This window comes from Uranotaenia lowii, chromosome 1 (assembly GCF_029784155.1).
Source record: "Uranotaenia lowii strain MFRU-FL chromosome 1, ASM2978415v1, whole genome shotgun sequence".
Lineage (NCBI taxonomy): Eukaryota > Metazoa > Arthropoda > Insecta > Diptera > Culicidae > Uranotaenia > Uranotaenia lowii.
In genome coordinates, this window is record NC_073691.1 from 67,466,407 (window position 1) to 67,478,595 (window position 12,189).

At 33.3% G+C, this 12,189-nt stretch overlaps 1 protein-coding gene across 5 annotated transcripts in view; it reads right to left on the reverse strand.

Annotated features, from left to right (window-relative positions):
• LOC129757198 (uncharacterized) overlaps positions 1-11,759 on the reverse strand; it is a 116,937-nt gene extending 105,178 nt beyond the window's left edge. For 2 of the 5 annotated variants that reach the window (XM_055754363.1, XM_055754348.1), the window contains exon 1: positions 11,331-11,759. The gene's annotated coding sequence lies outside the window, so the exon portion shown is untranslated. Of the gene's footprint in view, positions 1-11,172 lie in introns of all 5 variants that reach the window. The other 3 variants (XM_055754358.1, XM_055754334.1, XM_055754342.1) reach the window with 2 other exon arrangements.
• Positions 11,760-12,189: the final 430 nt, after the last annotated feature.

The following is a 12,189-nucleotide window of genomic DNA, read 5'->3' on the forward strand; positions in this document are numbered from 1 at the left end:
CTATGTCACAAGCATATTTTAATTTTTGGTGTAAAGATCCAATCGCACAACTTTCCTTATATTTTGTCTTCATTTGCCCTATTTTTCGGTATGATTTGTTTCTGTTTGTGAAAAGGATAATTCAAAATTTAGGGCAGATAAGGAGATAGCGAGCACCCAAGGCAAAATAAGTAATCCTTTTTTTTATGAAAGTTCGCATTTCCAAAAATAATTCTAATTGCGAAATACATCTTCAGTTCATAGAGAATCTATATCCAAACGAAAAAGTAATCACTTCTTTAAAAAAAAATTTAAAAAAAAAAAAATCAAATTGATGAACATATTCTAATTTTCGAACATCTTGATCTATGATTGTAGACAGAAAAAGTGCATCAAAATATATTCAACAGAAATTTTTAAAGAACTTTGAACAAAAAGAAATCTTAGCTTCTTGGCTTTTTCCAGAAAAAATATTATCTTTTCAACTTTGTTACTTAATTTATCGGCCTTATCGGAGAAAAATGTTGTCCGTTTAAGAAAGAACTTCTTAAAATGCTGAAATTTTATTGACGTAGACTGACCTGTGCGAAATTTCAGGTCAACCAGACTTGATAAAGGGGTGCCTCAAAGAGCTCAAAATACGAATTTTCGACCCTTAAAAAACTCAAAAAGGGGGACCAAAGAAAATTGGGTCACTCGAAATTTTAATTTTTATTCCATATGACTCAAAAATATCTGAAACGCCGAGATCTTTTTGCAAATTTAATTTAAAAACTATTACGTTTGATAGGAAAATACAAATGTTTTGAAGAATATATGGAAAATTGCCAAATACAACAACTTAAAAGCGTGTTTCTAGAAATTAGCTTATGAGAACTTATGCTTTAGGCTCCAAGGGCCTGAAATGACTTACATGGGATTCAGAACAATTTGTGATCTATTTTACACGCTGACCCGGTGTGCTTTGCTACACCCTCCAAAAGTAAATGTAATTTGTAAATATTACATAAATTATGATGTTTTGTGGGCATTGAATAAAATAAAGTTTCAACATAATTCAGTACAAATCCCTATAAAACTCAAGCTGCTGTTAGAGTTTCAATTTGCAATGTAAAGATGATTCAATCACTTTCTGAAACTTCATCTCTCAATTTGTTTTTCAGGATCTGAAATTTTTACTTTGCTTAATGGGTTCTTTAAATAAGCTAAAATGTTTGTTTACCTGGGATTGAAGATGGGTTGCCTCTTCATGTTCCATAGAAGTATTTTTAGTGTATAAATAACGTCACATGGAACATTTGGGCTCCATTTGTTCGATAAGTTTTCGAGCTTTGCCAAATAAAATATACACAAAAACCTCCCTGCTTCATCGTGATGAGCCAAATGATATTTACGTTAAAGGGTGATAAATAAATATTATTGTTGTTACTATTCTTTCATCCAGACTGTGCCCTGAAAAAGGGAGGGTCTCAAATCATTCGTATACAAACAACCTCTCTTATAAACTATGGTCATTTTGCTGGATGAGTACTCAATTTATGGCACCAAACGCTTTTATTAGAGTCCCCTTTTTCCTTCCCATTCCTCACAGCTGGAAAAAGGAAGTGGTCTCCTCTCAGCAAACATTATTGTAGCTACACTGCCGGCCAAAAGTTTGGGATCTCCCGCTAAAAAACATACATATTCTGATCGTTCATATCTCAGCCGTCTTAGGACATATTGCAAATCTTCTGATCTCATTTGAAAGATAATGAGCAATAGCTATTTCGGAAGTATTTTGCCTAGGAATAATATTTGAGATTTGCACCTTAAACTTAACCTAAAGTTAGAACATTTTCAAAAAATCGCACTCAATATTCAAAGCCGATCATCTTGGGATAGGGTGGACCAAATTTCAAAATTTAAGTTGCATTAGAATCCTTATTCTATACTTCTCAAAAGACAATCAAAAATTTTTGTGCAAAAATTTAAGAATGTGCTTTTAATTAATAAAATAGACACTTAAGCTATCGTCCAAAAGTTTGGGATCACCCCTAAGTATGATGTATCGGACAAAAGTTTGGGATCATTCTTTAAAAAACATGCAAATTTATCTCATTCATATCTTTCTCATTTAACATCGTATTGCAGATCTGAAGGGTTCATTTGGAAGCTAAGGAATTGTTGTTTCTTCGTAAATTCATACATAAATTATATTTCAAAGTGATAACCATAAAAAATTTATCTAAAATTAATTATTTTTTGAAAACTCACACTTATAATTCTGAATTTTTCATTGTTATTGATTCAAAATTTAATTTTTGAATGAATTTACGAAAATACAACAATTCCTAAGCTTTCAAATGAACCGTTTAGATCTGCAATACGATGTTAGAGGAGAAAAATATGAATTAGATTAATTTGCATGATTTTTAAAAGAATGATCCCAAACTTTTGGCCGATAACTGAAGTGTCTATTTTATAAATTAAAAGCACATTCTTAAATTTTTGCACAAAATTTTTTGATTGTGTTTTTAGAAGTATAGAATAAGGATTCTAATGCAACACAAATTTTGAAATTTGGTTCACCCTATCCCGAGATGATCGGCTTTGAATATTTAGTTCGATTTTTTGAAAATGTTCTAAATTTAGGTTAAGATTTAGGTGCAAATCTAAAACATTATTTCTGGGCAAAATACCTCTGAAATAGCTATTGCTGATTATTTTTCAAATGAGATCAGAAAATTTGCAATATGTCCTAAGACGGCTGAGATATCAAAATATGCATGTTTTTTAGCGGAAGATCCCAAACTTTTGGCCGACAGTGTATATTTTTATGTTGTTTTGATATACGTTCCATAAACATTATAGAATCATCGTATGAATGTTAAAAAAAACAGCATATACTTATTAAAGTTGAGGCAATATACATATGTAAATTTCATTTCTTTCTAAAGCGACGAAAACTACACCAATTGGGCGTTATCCGACACCTTATTCGTACCTATCGGAAATATGCAAAAGAGCGCTAGATTTTGTTCTCACATCCTTTAAATTAGGGATGAGCAACACGCGGCCCGCGGACCGCATGCGGCCCTCGAGACATGTTTGTGCGGCCCGCGAAGCTTATCTCAAATTAAATTTATATAAGGCTTTTTTTCTACGAAAGATTGTTTATTATCATTAAAAAGCAGTGTCTTCTAAACCAAAAATAATTTATTAATTATTTGATTGAAAATGCACGTAGTTTATTTGCAGTTGCATTAGCCCCATAATCATTCAGATAGTTCACTTTCTCGACAAAAACAATATCTGTAGTTCTGTGATTCAACCCAAACAGTTTGTAACGACTATTCAGGAAAACCGTATTTTTGGTGTCAATAACTGATTTCGTTAAATTTTGTTTTGAATTCAAAACATTTAACAGATTTTGTCAATCACTTCTAGTTTCAATGATAAGGCGTGTGGAATTTTTAATATTGATCAGTTTTTGGTAAAATCTATCTCTTATAACTGATCAACCAATAAACCTTCATAATAACCAAAAGCTGATTTTGAATCAATTTACTATCCTTCATTCATTCAGATTTTGCCAAGATATTTTTGAGAGAGATACAACGCTTCAAAAAAAGGAATTCTACAATTTACACAAATTCCAAAAAATAAGATTACAACTTTTTCGGACCTCATTTCAGAAAGTTATTGAAAATTGGACATTAAAAATTTTAACTCATTAAACAACTTTGTTGAAGACTGCGAAATGATTTGACTTACGGTTCTAAATATATAAAAGATTCAATTTAGTAGATTTTTTCTCTAAATTTCGTCATAACTCTCGATTTTGCAGGTCTGGAAAAAAACAAACAAAAAGAAAACTTCCATAACTTTTTTTCTCGCAATCTTTGGGAAGGTTGATAATTGAGTCAATAAGTATTTATTTTTTACAGTCTTGTCAAATGAGTACGCAAATTGAACTATTTATATTTTACCGCTTTTTTAAAAGTCATTTAAAAAACAAGAGCTGACAAAAACCTCATTGAATATTTGGATTCAGCGCCCCTGAATATGTGACAATCAATTCTGAGATTCCTTGCACCTCGGAAAAATGTGAATTTCGTTGTTCTGCTCGTACTGGTGCTATTTTAAAAAACTTCTTTGGCAAATCATGCCACACATAAATTGAATTTAGCCATTTTACTTGAAAATTAGCTATCCACATTACCAAAGTCATAAGATTTTCATATTTCAGCCTTAGAAGACCTATCCCAGAGGTATTAAAATAAAATTATCTGAGAAAAAGTTTATGAATTCTGTAAAAATTTCTAGAATCAAAAATTTGAACTGTAACATTGACATACAAATTTGGATAAAAATCTGTGATATTATGAATTTTTCATGATTTTAAAACCTTACCTAATTCTCAATGCATTTAACTTATACGAAATTTCAAATTAAAAAATATTTACCGTTTCTGAAAAAAAACCTAAGGATTCACGACAAAATTTTTATAAATTGTGAAAAGAACCTTTCAAAAATGGGCACAGAGAAAAATTGCTATAATTAAACTCCATGAAATTTTAAATGGAAGTGATGACGAAAAATACCATTGCATTTGTTCGAACAAAAACGCGGGATTTTCAGAAAACGATTCAAATCTTTTTGCGAACCATAGAAAGACTTTCAACATTTTTCGTTTTTAATAAATAAATAAAAGGGGAGCAAATGATGTTTCCCTTTTGTCAAAAAGAATTTTCGCTTAAAATTTGAAATCAATTCAAAAATTATGGATCTCTAATCAAGATAAGTGATTATTATTCAATTTCGGCTGGTCTAATCACCTTATACTTAAAAAATGTTCATCCAAGTACATGAATTCGTTTTATTTATCCTTTTTTAGTCTTGTTTTTGATACAAAATTTGTCTTTTTAAAAAAATACGTTAAGCTTTGCAAACTATTTTTACCTAAATAATATTTTTAATGCGGCCCGCCGAAAGAATTTCAAATCAAAAGTGGCCCGTTGCTTCAATAGGTTGCTCACCCCTGCTTTAAATCGTTGCCAACGTCAAAATTCCCCAATTCTCTCATTGGTCAATATCACACAATTGCCATCTGATTTTTAGCCATCTGGAAGCACTGCAGAGAGAACAAGACGATGATTTTCTTAGTTGAAGCCCACGCGGGCGAAAATCATTTAATAATTTACAAACAATTATATCTGATTTAAACTGAATTCAGATGACATTTTAAACCAACTTCTCACTGTGCAGTTGAAATTGCGTTTCGCAAAACCGTTGTAAGCGACTTAAGTTATCATCTCTTATACGAATTCATGTTTGCTAGGCTATCATCATTCTTAAGTTTTTCGTACCGAAAATACCCTCTCATATCAAATTTGATTATAATTTTGGCTAAAGTTCTTTAGCTTTACTACTAAATTGATATGGAACTTCATCCTTTCCTCCCATATAAAAATGTCTCAAAGATAGAAATATCGTACCTAAGTACCTTCTCATGACAAATTTGATTGAATTTTCTTGATTAGTTCTCAAGTTATACTAACAAAATGGTATTGGGGAGCCCTTCCTTCATAAATACCTACTCACTGAGAGGTGGGTGGTGTCTCAAATAATCATATCATATCATACTTTCTCGTACTCTTATATTTTTCCATGTCGAATTTCATTTGTTAAATAAGTTTTCGGGTTATGAAAAAAAAATGTATGGGATTCCAACTCCTTCCTTCCGGTGTCATCAAGAGAATCGCAAATAATGATATAACCATATTTCGTACCCAAATGGCCCCTATACCAAATAAGGTCCCATTTGCTTGAATAGTTCTTTAGAAATGTAAAAAAAATGTGAGTCAACTCCTTTACTCATCTCTTCCCGCTGGAAAAAAGGAGAGGTCTCAAATAATCATATAAATATTATATTCAAATACTATCCCGTGCTAAATTTGGTAATATTTGCTTGATTAGTTCTCAAGTTATTACAAAAATTTTAAGGAAGCCTACCTTTCACAATCCTATCTCCCCACTAATAAAAGAAAAGGAATTCAATGAAACATTACTCGTATAACCTATAAATAAACGTATAAAAATTACCTCGCATGCTAAATTTGGTTCCATTTACTTGATTAGTTTTCGAGTTATGTAATAAAAAAATCCCTTACCTCGGCCCTCAAAAACCAAGTTCGACACAAATCGGTTCAGTAATTTTCGAGTCCATAGGGAACAGGCGCCAACCTGTTAAAAAAAATCTCAAAAAGTCGTTATTTTTCATATTTTTTTATTCGAATTTCCCAGCTTCCTTGTTTTTTTTTCCTTTTGTGGTTTTTAAGCGTAAAAAAATCGTTACTTTGAGACACCCCTAAATAATGTGCAATTGAGCTGAAATATTGCACAAGTCAGTTTTAAGACCAATTTACGCAATGTATATGGTAGGTTTTAGAGATACGACATAAGACTTTTCGCTGACGCCATAAAATACAAATTTTGGTTGATATATTTTCAAGCGGTCTTTTCATTTAGGTTTTCACGAACTTTCGGTAAAGGAATTGTTCGAGCCAAACTCGAAGAATTGGCAACGTCGCAATTGCGCCACCAACGAAAAAATCATCACCGATCACCGCCTGCTACTTTTGTGTGTTGTTTATCCATTAAAGGACATGCATTCATATGTGCACCCAAAATAATTTAGAAATTATTTCTACGGTATTTTTCACGTAAACTGAGATTTTGATGCATCATATCGATTCTACGTGAATTTTGTAGTAACCCCAGAGTAACAAGGACGCCCCGGTAGCAACTACTTTATTTCCACATAACTGACTCATGAATTTCACGTAAAGTCTAAGTGGATGATTTCTAATCCGTTTTGTGCTTTTTTCTCCAGCGTTGGGTGGTAAATTCAAATTAGAATATGGAATTGTTTGGAATTAGCTTTTTTCCATGTTGTGAAATTTTTTGAAGCCGTTGTGCCTGTTGTCATCATGATCAGATATTAAGCTGTTAAGGATTTGTCGTATTGGTAAGTGATAATAATTCTTAATTGCATTCCGCTAATTTTTGTTTTTCTAATTTCATTTTTCTGATAGCAATGGCTTTAGATACAAGTGCTTTTCCGTTGGAACTGAAAATGACCTTTTGTTCTTTGGTGGGCCTGTTCTAATAAGAGGTTTAACGGAATACAATTTACGGAACAACAGACAAGGTAAAATATACTTTTTTCTATTAATGTATACTTTTCAATTTTTACAGGATTTAAAAAGAAAGCTGCGTTGAAGGATGTTCAAAAATAAGTGTTTCTTATACTTAAACAGTGTAGTGACGATCGTAAAATAAAGTGCAAAGATAGTAAAATAAAGTTTATTCACAACAAAATTTGAATTTTTTTAATCATTATGAAAAATAACAAAAACAGGAGGAAAAAAAAACACCCTTACTTTCATTCGAATATTAAAAATATTCCTCGTGTCTATCATAAACAACCCGCGTTGAACTGACAAAAAATTCACGTAAAATGTATGTGCGTTCCATGAAGCACAAATTCTTATAGGGACGCGTTCACATATCGATTTCGTAGCATCTACGTGAAAATCAATTGGATAAAAATTATGTAGTTTTTCACGTAGCCCCTACGTGCAGATTATTTTGGGTGTGTGCATAAAAAACGCCGGTAAACGCCGGCCGGCGTACAACAAAAATTGCCTGCCGTTGCGTCGCCAGCTAGCAATGGAAATTTCCGTCGTCCACGCAGATGTCTGTGTGCGTGTGAATGAATCGATCATCCAAGCAATCTGCGTGTTCGTCATTCAATTCAGATCCATTCCATCCGTCGACAAGTTAAGACGTCGTCGATTTGAGTTAAGCCAAGTGTTCCTCCAAGTTAAGATTCCTTCTACGAGTTTGTTCGTGCTAAGTTAAGTTTCCTTCCTCCTTTAATTTCTTCCAAGTTAAGTTTCCTTCCTCCTTTAAGTTATGTTTCCTCCTATTAAATTAAGTGAACGTACATAATGTAAATAAAACTGTACATAGAGAACTTGAGAGTGCTTCGTTATTAAAGTAAAATCCTTCTAATTGACATCCGGTAAATTGTGTCTTCGGACTTTTCGAACGGTCCCCAAAGTCGAGCAAAAATACAGTCCACGGCTCTTTCAGGAATAATCTTAAAGTTATTTTTAACATGGCTGACTTACATTACTACCGGTTTAAAATTGTAGATAAAGTACACAGTGAATTTTTGACTCGATTTACAGCAGAAAAAGTTTCTGGAAAAGTCCTAATTTTTGCTAAAAACCAGCAAACATTCTTCATCTTGCTGATTTTTCCAGAACTTGATCTTCATTGCTGAAAAAACAGCAATCGAGCTGTCAAACTCGGATTTGTTTTTGTCTATGCTGATTGTTTTTCGTTGCGCGCGAAAAGTTTTTATCTACCATGTGATGAAGCATTCAAACTGTTCAAACCAAAGGTATTTTTTTTCGAAGAGATTAAGTATTTCCTTAAAGAATCAAATAATTTTTTTTTTCAGATGAAGCATGATGTCCAATACTTGGCGGAAAGCGGCAAACCCACTGGTAGATATTGCTTAATTTTGATATAAAAAATAAATACATAAATGTCGCTCAAGAAAAGTTAACCAACAAATTTATTTTTATAAATATGACTACCATGGAGGTTTAAATTTAAAATCTTATTTAGAATCCAAAAACTTCCGGTTTTTTTTTGAAAAAGAAAATGCTGGTTTCCAGCAATCAAGAAAGCTGGTTTCCAGTAATTGCGACTGCTGGATTTCCAATAATTTAGTTTGCTGGATTTTCCAGAAAACCTAAGATTGCAATTGGAATAGAAATCAAAATTGTATAGAGAAACTCAATTTTGCCGGTTGGTCAGAAATTGGCAACTAAAGGTTTTTTTTAAATTTAGATTCCTTTTAAAATGGTGCTTCGGGAAAAGGGTTTAGCATTCCAGAAGCTCGAGGAAACTCAAAAGTTAAAATGATTTCCAATGTTTCTCTTCCTTTTTTTTCGTATTTTTTTTCTTCAGTTTAGATCATTTATGGCCAATATTTTCGTCAAAATACCCTTATTTTGAATCTAGCGGACAGTAGACACTTAATTTCTTTATGAAAAATGTACATCATGCATCACTTTTACATGGAAGGAAAACATATTTGCACATATTCAGAGTCTTCAGGATTAACGAATGGTTTAGATAATAATTTATCCGGATTTTGTGTCGAAAATTCAAAATCAAATGCCTAGATTTTCGGAGCGTGGGGGGGGGGGGTAGGGTTCTTAACATGTTTTATAATAAAACGTATCAATACATTATTTCACGGGGCCCCCTTAGCTGGTATGATTCCGATCCTCTAGTTTCGATTTTCATTTCTTGATTCCTAGAACTTGAATTACTTGCTTAAAGAAATGATGATTTTTTTTCCTACCTCGCCCTCCCCCCCCGTTATCTGGGGGCTTCGGCCTCGGTTTCGATAATATTTGGTAATATTCGATCAGACTTGAGATTTGAATGACATTAGTGTAGCCCAGGGGTGAACAACCTTTTGAAGCAATGAGCCACTTTTAATTTGAAATTCTTTCGGTGCTGACCAGAAGAAATTTTTTTGGGACGGCTATTAAAACTATCAAAATGAGCGTGGCGACAAACGTGCTAAAAACGAAAATTTCGAAAGTCATTCTATGGTTCGTAAAATTATTTGAACCGTTTTCTGAGAAAACTCCTTTTTTTGTTCGAACCGATGCGATGGTGTTTTTCGTCATCATTTTCAATGAAAAGTTTCATGGAGCTTAACCGTAGCCATTTTTTCCTGTGCCCATTTCCAAAAAAAGATTTGTTCACATTGTTTAGATTTTTAGTGAAGCCTTCCTTTTTCCTATAAACGGTTTTTTTTAATTAGAAGTTCCGTATGAAATCATTGCATTGTGATGGTGAGCATGATTTCTAATTAATGAAAAATTCATAATTTTACGGATTTTCTACCAGATTTGTCAATGTTACAGTTTACATTTTTGAATCTTGATTTTTTTTTACAGATTACATAAAATTTCTTAATTTAATTCAGATACCTATGGGATGGGCTTTTTAAGGCTGAAGCATGAAAATCTTGGTAAAGTGGATTACTAATTTTGATGTAAAATTACTTAACTCAATCAATTTAATCAATGCAAGTAATCTCAAAACTGATTTTAATTTATTCGGGGTTGCGGAGTCTAAAAATCAAATTATTTTGTCAGCACTAGTTTTCGAGATAACTTTAAAAACTAGGTAAAAACATATTATTTAATTTGTGCACTCTTTTGACAAAACTTTAAAGTACAAATTCTTATTGACTTTATGATGAACTTTCTCAAAGACCGCGAATAATTTTGAATTCTGAGAAAAAAGGTTTCATTTTGTTATTTTTTTTCCAAACCTACAAAAAAGTTATTTTTGACGAAGTTTTAGAGAAAATTTAAACTAAATTGAATCTTTGATATTTTTAAAACAGTAAGTCAAATAATCTCGCAGTCTTCAACTTTGTTGATTGAATTAAAATTTAAGATATCCAATTTTTAATGACTTTCTTGATTGATGTCAGAAGAAGTTTTAATCTTATTTTTTGGAATTTCTATAAATTGTACGAAGAATTCAATTTTTGAAAGCTTTATGTCTCTGATACAAGAAAATCTGGGCAATATCTGAGAATTTTTCTGCGTCATGTCGATAAGAAACCTATTATCGTTCACCCAGTCTTGATTATAAAATTTTTACTATTTCTGTCATTAATCAAGAACAAAAAATTTTCACTTCATCATACAATTTTAACTTTGCTTGAATAACTTAACTAACTCAGACAGGAGACAGATGCAACTGGAATTTTTGGTTATTTTTTGTTTAATTTGAATTTTTTTTGGTTAGTTGTGACTGCTTTTTATGATAATTTACAATAACAGAAAAAAAATATTATTTGATATTAGCTTCGCGGGCCTTTACTCTCCCTTTCTATCCATTAAAGCCTAAACCAATCTTATAGAGCAATCAATTAGTGGCGCTATTAAAAATGGTGATTCTCAAATTTGCCGGTGTACCGTAACAATTGTCGATAACCACATGTGTCAGCAACCGCCCGCTGCCATTCATAATCAAGTGCTAATCTACCAAACGCCTCCACGACACTTATCATTCATTAACTGCATTAATCTGGGGACCTACCTAAAGGCACCCAGAGACAGATTCCCTGGCAGCAGACATCACTTGATAAGCCGTCTCCCTTTTTTTTTATAGCGTATTCCCTTTCCCCAAAACCCAAACTGGTAATCTTTTGATCAACACTATAATAACTCACCGGTGTCTAATATTCTCACCCTAACCTTTTATTTTACGCACCAAAATCAACATAAAAATCCACTTGCTTTACGAGTATTTTATCAGCTTTTCGTCTCTTCTTTTTCACTTTTTTTTTCTGGTTGTTTCACGAAGGTGTCGCTTGCCCACGTTAACCACTTAGCGCCCACTTTTTTGTCGGTACTTGGATTTTGTTTCTACCATTTTCTCTCCAATGGCTTAGACAGCTTCATCTTCAGAATATCAATGATTATCAGAACTCTAAGACCGGAAAAAAAATCCGCATCACTTAACCGCCACACCTCGGAAAGGTTAGAGAACTAATTTGCAGCCGGACCCGAACCCCTGGAGTAACTCTTTTAGCTTTGAAGTTCCGAAACCCAAAGACAGCTATTGAACTCCGAAGATTCGAATTTCCCAGGAAGGAAGAAAAACCCGTGCGATCACCGCAAGCTTCCTAAGCCAACTGACACAACATCTGGGGAAATGCGTTTGTTGTATCCATCAGCAGCGGTGAGCCCTAGCGTCTTTTTTGGTTGTTGGGGGTGTAATTGGGAGGAACAGTGTGGCGGCCGACTGACTAAAGAAGAGACGGGACCAAATGGAACGGAACGGAACGGAACTGAACGTGTGCGGTCTAACAACAGAGACGAACGCAACATTGCAGCACTTTCTAGTTAAGCAAACCCGCTCTCTGCTTCTTGACCATATGGCATGGCAGACGACGACCAACGACAACGCGCGCCAAGAATTGTTCACCCAAGAAACTCAATCCGGTACGGTAGGAACTCGAGAGATGAGTTTCCGAAAAGGAGCTCAGTTTTAAGACGGCGTGGTTCGGTTGAGCTTTTCCCCTTGGCGTGTTGATGGATGATTCGATGGAGA